The sequence below is a fragment of the Enhydra lutris genome, unplaced genomic scaffold (assembly GCF_002288905.1).
Source record: "Enhydra lutris kenyoni isolate GAN:26980312 unplaced genomic scaffold, ASM228890v2 scaffoldscaffold21, whole genome shotgun sequence".
Classification (NCBI taxonomy): Eukaryota; Metazoa; Chordata; class Mammalia; order Carnivora; family Mustelidae; genus Enhydra; species Enhydra lutris.
In genome coordinates, this window is record NW_019154105.1 from 24,596,353 (window position 1) to 24,606,349 (window position 9,997).

The following is a 9,997-nucleotide window of genomic DNA, read 5'->3' on the forward strand; positions in this document are numbered from 1 at the left end:
GTATAGCTCCTCAGTTTGATGCCCCCATCTCTGCCGTCTCCCACTGAGGCATATCACAGCCACAGTGTGCCAACATGAAACCACTGAGGTGGGGAGAATCCTTTTCGCCTGACTTCATACCCTATATTCTGACTTTGATCCCTAAAGCATTAAGGCAAGGAGAATCTGGGAAACTTCTGTGAAGTTGCAGATATCATCTGGAAAAGGAACATCTCGATCCACTGCGACCTCTTCCTGCACTATCTTGGATCAGCTAATGTGTTTTGTACCAGAGAGCACAGAGTTGAGGAAATATGAAGACAGATAGATAGTTTTTGTTGTAGGAATCAGGAGTCTAGACAGAGCTGAGAAGAATTGGGTGCCTTCTTTTCCTTTTTGAAGTCCAGGCAGAAAAGGCAAAGAGTCAGGAGGAAGGAACTCACATGCTCGGGGTCTTCTGTGTGTCAGTCATTTTATAATATTATATCTTATTTAATCTTCATAGCACTTCACATTTCTATAAAGGTTATTATTTCCAAGGAGATCAAAGCAGCACAAGTACAGAGAGAACAAATAACTTTCCCAAGGTCACTGAGTTAGGAAGACACAGAGGAAGGTTTTGAACCCTGGTCTATCTAGTACTACAGTCTGAGCAATCATATAACAGCTGAATAGAGAAAAGAAAGGAGAAAAACCAGGAGTTAATGACATTGGAGGTGAGCACTTGAAGGGTGGGTTGAACCATAGATTTTGATTTCAGTTTGCACTCTCAACCATCCAAGCAGTTCTCAGAATGAATTCCACAGGTAGAAACAAGCATTCATGTGAAAAAGGCCTTGGGGATTGAGCTGGCTACAAGTTCAGTGAGCCATCAGGTGCTGCTACTGCTAAGACTGGGATGTGTCCTCACTTTACATAATAGACTCAATGGAAAGTGGACGAAGTCATAGGCTCAATGTGCTTTGTTCTGTTTAGAATCTACCTGGACGTCCATTTTCTAGTCACCACATTTTAAGGGACTCCAGGAGACTTCCAAACCAGATTGTTCACTGAAAGAACCAACAGGAAATTGAGTGGTATAGAAAGTCTGATGTGGGAGGTGTATTGTGGGCAGGAGCTAGAAACTAGAGGAAGGAAACATGGAGGGAGACAAGGTGACTGTTTTCAGATACTTATAGGGCCTGTATGAGGATTTGCACTCAAGACATTGGAAGTAGGCAAATAGAAGGGAAGGAAGGAAGCCCTTATTTATTGAGATCTATGTGTATCAGTTGCGGCACCTGCTTCAAGTACTTGAATGTTAAGGAAGATGCAAACATTGAGCTGTAATGTCCATTGGTGTGAGAAGATTCCTCTTTGACATCTCTGTGGACAGAGATATTGCAGAAGGGGATTTCGGCATTACATGAGTAGTTTGAACAGAAGATGAATGACCTCTCAGATCTATTCACAATTAAGACTGTGTGGATAATCTCGGCCACTTGCTCATCCTTCAAGATCATTGAGAATAGGACACTCATCAGTGAGATAGATTAAAGTGAAAATAAAGATCTTCAAAGACCAAGATAAAAAAATTCTAAAATCTTCCTAAAGAAAAAGCAGACCATGTACAAAGGACATGAGTCTTTTTGAAATCAGAATCACAGATGAAGCATAAGATACCACTCTATGATGGTAAAATACAAAAAATGTAAGGTTTGATCATTCTGATCACTGATCAGATAATTCCATTTGAGGAAAGAGAGACCCTCTTGTGCTAGTGAATGTGAGTTGGTGTAGTCATTCTGGGAAACAATCTGGTGCTCCTTAGAGAAACTGAGAAGTATGCATATTCTCTGTCACCCACAATCCCTTTTCTAATCATATGCTCCAGAGGAACTCTTGCACAGGTATAAGGAATCACATTAGGAACATTTTAATATATTGTGGCAACATTGTTTGTGATGATAGGGAGTTGGATGGGACTTGTCCGTCACAATGGGAATGGGTAAGTAAATCACAGTGACTATCTAGTACAGAATACTATGCAATAGTCACGGTTCAGCTAATTAGATGTATCTACAGTTTAAATGGATTGATCTTAAAAACACAGTGAAAAGAGCAAGAAGTTGAATAAGATTTATATGCAACATCGCTTACGGAAGATAAAAACACATGTGTAAAATTGTTATTTATCTTTTAGTACTACATTGAGAAGGAAGGACGTTTATCATAAACATGAATGTGGGGCAGGAAATGGAAGCAGAGCTGTGAAGGGTATGGAGGGGGAGATGGGGCACAATAGAATAAAAGAAAGTAACAGAAGGAGTGTGCACAGAGAGCATGTGACTTCTGTACCTCCGATAACGTGCTGTGCAACCTGAAAAGGTTTACAAAATTTTCTAAACAGCAGGAAAAATACAACTTAGGCTTTTCATAAACGTAGGTGAAATGTTAACTTATGTGTCGGCCTGTTTGCCAATTCATCTTTTCAAATTACGTATTCATTCATTTCATCATTTAATACATTTTCATTGATTGCCCACTATCTACCTGGTAATGGTCATTCTAAGGCCCTGGGAATACAGCTGTGTATGACACACACACAGGAAAATACCCAGAAGAATTGCTGGGTCAGGGAGCAAGCACATTACAATTTTAATAGATATTGCTAAATTGTCCTCCAAAGTCTATACCAACTGGTATTTTTTATTAGGTGGTCTGTTTTCTGATATGGTTTTAGCAGGGACACTTTCCAATTATTTGCTTCTCTAAGGGCAGATGAAGGGATTGATAGGGAGGGAGCTGGAAAAAAGCCCAAGGGAATTTGGGATTTGTGTATTTGTGTATTGTGTGAGCGGAGACAACCTGGTCCTGGGTGGAAGAATGGAAGCTCAGGGAAAATTGTGACGTGTGTCAGACACATGTTCCCCAGGCTTGCCCTGCCCTGGGCATTTTCCCTCCTGGGTCATTTAACAGTGGCCTCTGATATCAAGCACCTGCCATGGCAAGGGGAGAGGAAAACGCACTTCATTAGCAATTGTCACACTTCAGCGGGAGTGCAGTGCTGTGCCCATGGCCAGCACCCCTACTAGGCTTCCAGTGAGTTCCCATCCAACTGCCACAGCCCTAGATGGCGGCCTGTGGGCTCCACCCAGGGCCCTTGATGGAAACAGGATGTAATGTTTCCAAGCAGGGTGAGCAGCAGCTGCTTATCTGCGGTGGTCAGTATGGCAGACAGAAACATTCTCTGTGACCTTCCTTCCTTGGAGTGTTTGAAAACCATGACCCCACTCCCCTTTATGGAGGAGGTAACTGAGGAGTTTTAACTAAGTGGAGCATAAACATGAAATGTTTGTGTTTTCTCCAATTATTGATTTCTTTTTTAAAAAGATTTGATTTATTTATTTCAGAGAGAAAGAGAGAGAGAGAGAAAGAGAGACTGAGCAGGGAGGCAGAGGGGGAGGGAGAAAGAATCTGAAGCAGACTCTGCACTGAGTGTGGAGCCCAATGTGGGACTCAATCCTATGACCACGAGATCATGACCTGTGTGGAAACCAAGAGTTGGATGCTTAACTGACTGAGCCACCCAGGTGCCCCTCCAATTATTGATTTCTATAGTGTTCAAGTGAATTTCCATTTTCCCACTCTTTAACATCTTTGGCAGGTTCCATAATGTTTTGCCCTCTTTAAGTTATAAAAATTTCAGTCCATTTTGGTTTAAAAAGTCAATCTCAGACTCAATTTAAATCTAATCTCCTACCTCATCTAAACCATGGGTTTAACCTGAAGCCTGGGGGATCTGGGGCAGGAGTTTATAAATTGCCTTTTCACTTTCCATCAGACCTAGCACTTTGGAATAGAGACGGAGGCGATAGGCAAGGGGGGTGGGGAATGGAGGAGAAATAGTCTATCTTGAGATACAGACCTCGTTTCTCTCCTGGCTCTACTGGTATATTTCCCCATGGGTAGTGCTATTGTCCTTTTAGGTAGGATGATTCTGGGTGGAAACGTCCTGCAGTTTTCTGAATATTTAACATTTTTCCATCTCCAATAAAAATCCCCATAGCATGTTCATCTTTATAACTTACTAGCTTCTTGACTTTGTGCAAGTTTCTTCACTTCTGTGTATCCCAATGTGCTCATCTAGAAAATGGGGAGAACAAAAGTACGTCCTTCATAGGACTTTTGTGAGAATTAAATATGAACTTTGTAAAGGGCTTGATATAGTGCCTGGTATTTTCCAGCACTAAATGTTAGCTATGGTAATAATTACTGAAATGAGTGGTTTTATGAAATTGTACAAAGTTTCTCTTAAAACACAATCATTTATTAACATTTTTCTTTATTTTTGTTTTGGTCTCTTTTCTACTGGTTTTAACCTACCAAATTGCCTATAAGCCAAGTCATGCAAACTTTGTGGCAAAACTGCCTTGTTCTATTCTGCCACAGATTTTAACTGAAGGGCAGATTTTCTGAGTTGACCTGATTGTTTCTTGGGTTGAGGGTACATGAGCCTTCAATTCACCCATTTTAACCTCTTTTCCCAAATACTCTATCAGTTTTGCTTTTCCTTCAGTCTCCTCCAGGGAACTGCTTTTCTTACTTGAAGGGCAGAGGAAACAGAGCAGGTAATTGATGTCTGAATGAAGATGATAGAAATGATGGTTGTTGAGATGAAAATGAAAATCAACACTTACGTTGTCCTCCATGGTCTTTTAATGACTTGTGGCCAAAAGCATTATGCTGTTTTTATAAAAGGGAACCAAATATATACTGGGTTTTGTTGAAATGCCAGGATGAATGAAGCTTTTGAGAATAGGAAGCATTTTTCTATGGCTTTACCACTCCTGTGATTATGTTAATGCTGGGGAGGGTGAGCAGGGACCTTGGTACAATATGAAGGCTATGAGTCCTATCTCCTCCCGTACTCATATTTTAGATTCCAAGCTTTGATTACAAAATTGAATTAAAAGAGCTCCCTGAGCAGTGTGCTATACACCTAACCCCATCTCTCACTATTTTTGCACTCTCTCCTTTTATATCAAAGCATATTTTAGAAGATAGGGTCAAGTGACTTAGGTTGGGAATTGTATGCAAATTAAGAATCTGCACATAGAAGTGAGATAGATAGGGAGAAATATTGCTACATTTCATTCAGCTTTTTAAAAAACTTAATACAAAAATAACTGGTTTAGGTCTTTAATTTGTTCCTGAAAAAAAACCTAAGCCATAGAAGTTTTGAAGTAAATTTTATCACCTGAGGTATCGGGGAGGGGGAGGACCTATTTTCTGAGTCACTTGATAGCAGAAGGAATTCCTTTTTCATAGAGGGGGACCAGTTATTAGAAATCAGACTTGCAGGATGCTGGGTAGTTCAGTTGGCTAATCATCTGCCTTCAGCTCAGTTCATGACCCCAGGGTCCGGAATCGAGTCCTGCATCGGCCTCCTGGCTCAGCAAGGATCCTGCTTTTCCCTCCCTCTCCTTGTATGCTCTTTCTCTCTCGGACAAACAAATAAATAAAATCTTATAAAAAATTAAATTAATTTTAAAAAGTAAAGAAAGGAATCAGCCTTGCAACTGGTACTACACGGGTTGCTTGTGTGATGGTTTCTTGGACGGCCTGAAATTACAGTATGGTTAATCCTATTTAGCTCCCAGTGAGCTTGGCATACAGTAGGCACATAATAAATGTCTGATAATGGAATGAAGAAATGATACACATCTGTCCATTGCTCAAAGCATCTGTGGCTTCCTCTGTTCATCAAGTTGATTTCTATCGGGTATTTTGTTTGTTTGTGTTTTGTTTTTCTTTTGTTTTGTTTTGGCTTTCACTGACCTTTATTAAATGAAGGACTCTAGGGGCAAGCAGAAGGGATCAAGAGTAACAGCAGGAGCAAATATAAAAGTATAAAATGTAAAGTGTAGCACTGGGGAATGTGTGCAAGATTGAACCATGCCCACAGAGACCTTGGGGCCACAAGGCTGAGAATTAGCCCTAGCCCATCCTCTAAGGGAATCTAAGCCTGAGGATCATGTGCAGGGCTCTTGACTGGGGGTGGAAGTGGCTTGAATGGGGCCCAACCTTGGGCCTTGAAGTAGGAGACGAGTTGTGTGGGTACTTCTGCAAGCACAGTCTGTGCCAATGTCTCCCAAGGGGGCATTCTGGAAGTGGTGGTAGGACACAAACTGCACGATGTCACAGGTAGCTGCCACCCCAGAGCGTGCATGCAAGGGTCCACCATCAGCATCCAGCTGCTCCATGGCCTTGAAGTAAGCACCACCCCCACCCACGATGATCACTGACATGGGCAGGTGGGAGGCATGCGCCACAGCCTCACATGTGGCCTCCACATCTGTCACAGCACCGTCAGTCAGCAGCAACCGCACGAAGTATTGCAAGGCAGTCCTCTGATATGCAGCCTGGGTTGCCAGCCTCGCCAATGGTTGATGATGGGTACAAAGTTGGTGGTGCTATAGAGGCGAACTTGGGGCAGGGCTTGGTGGTAAGCATCCACAATGCCCTGGATGCCTGTGCAGTAGGGGTTACTGCAGTCAAAGTTCAAGGCAAATTCATGGGAGACCTGCTAATCAGGGGGTACCTGGGCCCCAAATCCAAATGCTGGGATAGCTTGTCTGAATCATAGTCCTGAATCATGCTGCCCACACTCCATAGTGCTGTCAGGTACTCATTGACCCCTGCTGGGCTCAGGTAGTACAGGGAGTTGGAGGAGGAAGGATCTCCATTGGAGCCCATGAAGTCAACGTCTACAGTGAAGTTAATTTGACAGCCTCGCATCACGTAGTCCAGGAGTGAATACTGTGTTTCTACCTGGCAAATCTTGACACAAACTGTCACAGTGTTCTTGCAGATTTTCTTTTTCTGCTTTTTCTCAGGGTGGATCCATTCAAACTCAGCGGGGACTGCTTGCAGCTGGGCCAAGCTGGTGTAGAAGGTACCAGTAAGATCATGTGAACCATCACTATCATAATCTGAGCACGGCACCTGGATGGGTATGCTGGGATCTCCCCCACAGAAATGCTGAAGGGGAACAGAGAAATGTTTCCATGTAGGATTCAAGTTGTTCTTGATTACCTCAGATCTGTATGCCAGGTGCTGTTTCCCATCACCCTGATGGAAGAACTCTAAGAATGGATCCAATTTCTCCAGGAAGTCCTTATCTAGGTTTCTGGCCTCCACCTCCATGGTCACTATACAACTATCCTTCATCTTCTGAGTGGATACCTCTTCTAGGGAACACTCAGCCCCTAGGAAGTCATTCCCCAGCTCATTATGTCTATGTCATAAATGCCAAATCAGAGCTTCTGGACTGTTTCAAAGTGGTACTCAAGCTGCAGTCTTGGAGAACTTGGGGCTCGAACAGTTCCCTACTCGCTCAGTTCGCCAAGCTCAGTCCAGCTTCCCCTTCCCACATCCTGTAAAATGATGCAGAATGGGTCAGACTTGGAGCCGATGTCCTTATCAATGAGGTGGTCACAGGAAATGGAGAGCTCAACCAAGGTCACGCAGGGGGCCATCTCTTTCGCCACTTCACAAAATGGCCACCAGCCTTGTTTGTGTTTTTTTAAAAATTGCATCAACCTCTGCAGTTGTAGCTGCTTCTTTTTTTTCCCTTATTCACTTTTGGGAGACAAAACCTACTCTTTCTAACTAGTGAGTTGGCCTTCATATCTGCGAGAGAGGACCAGGTAAGCTGAAATTCGTGGATTGTGGCCATGAAAAGTTAAGTTCTGACTCTTAGTTCATGAAAAATGTTCTATCTTTGGTAATAATATAGTTTTGTTGCACCTTTTTTTTTTTTTTAAAGATTTTATTTATTTATTTGACAGACAGAGATCACAAGTAAGCAGAGGCACGCGGTGGGGGCGGGGGGGGGGCGGGAAGCAGGCTCCCTGCCAAGTGGAGAGCCCAACTCGGGGCTCCATCCCAGGACCCTGGGATCATGACCTGAGCCGAAGGCAGATGCTTTAACCCACTGAGCCACTCAGCTGCTCCCTGTCACACCTTTGTTAAAGGTCATCAATATTTTTGAATTCTTGGTGATTTGTGATGGTGGAAAATTACACATTTTGAGTAAATCTTGAAAATCTAGCTTTTGAGTCACAGATTTTTTAAAAAAGATTTTATTTATTCATTTGTCAGAGAGAAAGAAGGCACAAGCAGCGGGAGCAGCAGGTAGAGGGAGGAGCAGACACCCTGCTGAACAAGGAGCCTGATGTGGGACTGGATCCCAGGACCCCAGGATCATGACTTGAGCTGAAGGCAGATGCTTAACTGACTGAGCCACCTAGGTGTCCCAAGTCATAGGTTTTTGAATCAATAACTAATTTAATAAAAGCCTGAGTGTTTGAGTTAGTTGCTGTAATTAAACTCTGCTGATTAGAGGGAAAAATTATTACTCACTGAGGGGTGACTACTTTTTGGCTTTAGGATAAAAGAGCTTGTGGTCTTAATGCACTTTTGATAAAATTTGTCTCCTTTTTAGGAACAAGCATGTTTGACAATTTTACCCAAGAGCTTAGAGCCAACAAGGAGATTTCCTTTTATTTTTTATTTTTCCAAATTTGAAAGAAAAGCTTCCCACCCAGAGTCTAGAGACTAGCTTTGTCGGGTGTACTAGCCTTGTGAAATCTGGAATTGTCAATCTGTGAATGTATAGAAAAAAAATCTTGGCTTGGGGCGCCAGGGTGGCTCAGTGGGTTAAAGCCTCTGCCTTCGGCTCAGGTCATGATCCCAGAGTCCTGGGATCGAGCCCCACATCCGGCTCTCTGCTCAGCGGGGAGCCTGCTTCCTCCTCTCTCTCTCCCTGCCTGCCTCTCTGCGTACTTGTGATCTTTGTCTGTCAAATAAATAAATAAAATCTTAAAAACAAACAAACAAAAATCTTGGCTTATCTATGACTGTCTTTCATTTTTCATTTTCCAGTACTCGGTGGTCAGGGTGAGAGTTTGTAGTTCTGCCTTTGGAAGTTTCCAGTGCCATTTCTTGTTTCATTCCCATTTTACTTTCAAGGGATTATAGAATATATATTTCTTTTTTTAAAATTTCAATTCAATTAATTAACATATAGTGTATTAGTTTCAGAGGTAGAGGTCAGTGATTCATCAGTTGCGTATAACACCCAGTGCTCATTACATCATGTCCCCTCCATAATGCCCATCACCTATTACTCCATCTGCCCACCCACCTCCCCTCCAGCAACCCTCAGGTGTTTCCTATGGTTAAGAGTATCTTATGTTTTGTCTCCCTCTCTGATTTCATCTTATTTTGTTTTTGTCTCCCTTCCCCTATGATCATCTGTTTTGTTTCTTAAATTCCACATGGAGCACTTGGTGTGGTGCATAAACAATGAATCTTGGAACACTGGAAATAAAATTAAATTAAAAAGAATTCCACATGAGTGAAATCACATGATAATTATCCTTCTCTGATTGACTTATTTCATTTAGCATAATACCCTCTAGTTCCATCCATGTCATTGCAGATGGTTAAGATTTCATTATTTTTCATGGCTGAGTAATATTCCATTGTAAAATATGGAAAGAGCCCAGATGTCCATTGACAGATGAATGGATATAGAATATATATTTCTATAGTCTTTCCTTGTTTTTAAACATCCCCCGCCCCAGTATTTCCCTGTCCCTAACTCTATGAAGTTTCAAGCGATAAACTGTCCGGGGAAAAATTGGTGGATGAATAGAAGAAAAAATAAATCCAATTTACATTTAAAATGTCCAGTTGAAGCTTTGAAACTAAGAAAAAATACCTAAAATAAACTGTGGCTTTCAGGTAAAAATTATATCATTGTTATTATTTTTAATGGTGATAGCAATAATCAATGACTAACACGTGGAAAAATCTAAGTGTGTTTTTTATCAGAAGCAAATTTTAAAGTGGATGATCAATAAAGTAAAACTGCTTGCTATCTTAGTCTTGTTATTATTGTATAGTACTGGGTCATCTTCGTCAAGTAGTGGTGTTTGTGTATACTTACTTCAAAGGAGATGTCAATTTG

General features: G+C 41.8%; 1 pseudogene; it reads right to left on the reverse strand.

The window, feature by feature from the left end:
- Positions 1–5,980: 5,980 nt before the first annotated feature.
- Positions 5,981–7,499, reverse strand: LOC111149271 (annotated as a pseudogene).
- Positions 7,500–9,997: the final 2,498 nt, after the last annotated feature.